General features: G+C 40.2%; 1 pseudogene; it reads right to left on the bottom strand.

Annotated features, from left to right (window-relative positions):
• LOC109886747 (carbohydrate sulfotransferase 15-like) overlaps nt 1–2572 on the bottom strand; it is a 33291-nt pseudogene continuing 30719 nt past the window's right edge.

Below are 2572 nucleotides of genomic sequence, written 5' to 3'. Positions count from 1 at the left end.
TAATGGTAAGGGAAGAATAATGGATTTTATTTTGTGAAGTGGTTTCTTGCATCAAACAACACAACAACATTTTCAGTCACCTCCATGTCTAAAGGACAAATGGATAAACAGGTTAAAGGTCAAATACTGCATGTTTTCTTTTTCTTCAATAGTCTGATGGAATGTAGATCTGCATTGAACACCACACATTGGCTGCTACTGTAGGCTGAATGATAGAACAGCTATTTCCATGTTAACATATTATGGGATGCATTTTCTCCATTGTTTTTGAAGGTAGACCTACATTATGATATCCACAGTAGCCTACTTGGGCCACTGTTAAAACTAACTGAAAGCAGGTACAGCCTCAGTGTTCACAGTAAAACTGTAACTGAAAGCAGGTACAGCCTCAGTGTTCACAGTAAAACTGTAACTTAGTGGGTACAGCCTCAGTGTTCACAGTAAAACTGTAACTGAAAGCAGGTACAGCCTCAGTGTTCACAGTAAAACTGTAACTTAGTGGGTACAGCCTCAGTGTTCACAGTAAAACTGTAACTTAGTGGGTACAGCCTCAGTGTTCACAGTAAAACTGTAACTGAAAGCAGGTACAGCCTCAATGTTCACAGTAAAACTGTAACTTAAGTGGGTACAGCCTCTGTGTTCACAGTAAAACTGGAACTTAAGTGGGTACAGCCTCAGTGTTCACAGTGAACACACGCTGGAAGTTGCACAGAATTTTCACAAAGTTACATTTTGCGCTCAGCAGACCTGAAATTTGCACAGTGCTCCAAAAATGTAGATGGAACATTGACTGGGATATATGAGTACTTAATGGTTTCCCCCATTAAAACAGGTGTTTATATGAGTACTGAATGGCTTCCCCATTAAAACAGGTGTTTATATGAGTACTGAATGGCTTCCCCATTAAAACAGTTGTTTATATGAGTACTGAATGGCTTCCCCATTAAACCAGGTGTTTATATGAGTACTGAATGGTTTCCCCATTAAAACAAGTCCTGCCATGAGTACTGAATGGCTTCCCCATTAAAACAAGTCTTTATATGAGTACTGAATGGCTTCCCCATTAAAACAAGTCTTTATATGAGTACTGAATGGCTTCCCCATTAAAACAAGTCTTTATATGAGTACTGAATGGCTTCCCCATTAAACCAGGTGTTTATATGAGTACTGAATGGTTTCCCCATTAAAACAAGTCCTGCCATGAGTACTGAATGGCTTCCCCATTAAAACAGGTGTTTATATGAGTTCTGAATGGTTTCCCCATTAAACCAGGTGTTTATATGAGTACTGAATGGCTTCCCCATTAAACCAGGTGTTTATATGAGTACTGAATGGTTTCCCCATTAAAACAGGTGTTTATATGAGTACTGAATGGCTTCCCCATTAAAACAGTTGTTTATATGAGTACTGAATGGCTTCCCCATTAAAACAGGTGTTTATATGAGTACTGAATGGCTTCCCCATTAAAACAGGTGTTTATATGAGTACTGAATGGCTTCCCCATTAAAACAGGTGTTTATATGAGTACTGAATGGCTTCCCCATTAAAACAGGTGTTTATATGAGTACTGAATGGTTTCCCCATTAAAACAAGTCCTGCCATGAGTACTGAATGGCTTCCCCATTAAACCAGGTGTTTATATGAGTACTGAATGGCTTCCCCATTAAACCAGGTGTTTATATGAGTTCTGAATGGTTTCCCCATTAAACCAGGTGTTTATATGAGTACTGAATGGCTTCCCCATTAAAACAGTTGTTTATATGAGTACTGAATGGCTTCCCCATTAAAACAGTTGTTTATATGAGTACTGAATGGCTTCCCCATTAAAACAGGTGTTTATATGAGTACTGAATGGCTTCCCCATTAAAACAGGTGTTTATATGAGTACTGAATGGCTTCGCCATTAAAACAGTTGTTTATATGAGTACTGAATGGCTTCCCCATTAAAACAAGTATTGTCATGAGTTCTGATTGGTTCCCCATTAAAACAAGTCTTTATTTGAGTTCTGAATGGTTGTCCCATCTGAAGGAGTCGTTGCGGAGCACCTTGGCCAGTTTCTTGTTGAACGGAGTGTAGAAGTCCTCAGTATCTCCTTGGTTACGGGGAGCATGGGTCCTAGGTTCTTATCCGCTGGCCGCCGTGTGTTGGAGGCGGGACTTTTAGTGATCTCTGCTTCCTTCTGCTCCGTCAACAGACCTTTAGTACACACATAGATATACTGTAAGCCACATACCAATCCGTCAGTCAATCAGTCAGTCAGTCAGTCAGTCAGGCAGTCAATCAGTCAGTCAATCAATCAGTCAGTCAATCAGTCAGTCAATCAGTCAGGCAGTCAATCAGTCAGTCAGTCAGTCAATCAGTCAGTCAGTCAATCAGTCCATCAGTCAATCAGTCAGTCAAACAACCATTCTGCCAGTCAATCAACCAATCTGCCAGTCAACCAATCAGTCAGTCAATCAACCAATCAGTCAATCAGTCAGTCAATCAGTCAGTCAATCAATCAGTCAGTCAGTCAACCAATCAGTCAGTCAGTCAGTCAATCAACCATTCTGCCAGTCAACCAATCAGTCA

The sequence above is a fragment of the Oncorhynchus kisutch genome, unplaced genomic scaffold (assembly GCF_002021735.2).
Source record: "Oncorhynchus kisutch isolate 150728-3 unplaced genomic scaffold, Okis_V2 scaffold3749, whole genome shotgun sequence".
NCBI classification, from domain to species: domain Eukaryota; kingdom Metazoa; phylum Chordata; class Actinopteri; order Salmoniformes; family Salmonidae; genus Oncorhynchus; species Oncorhynchus kisutch.
Note: the sequence above shows the minus strand (reverse complement) of the source record. Positions and strands in the feature narration are given on the sequence as shown.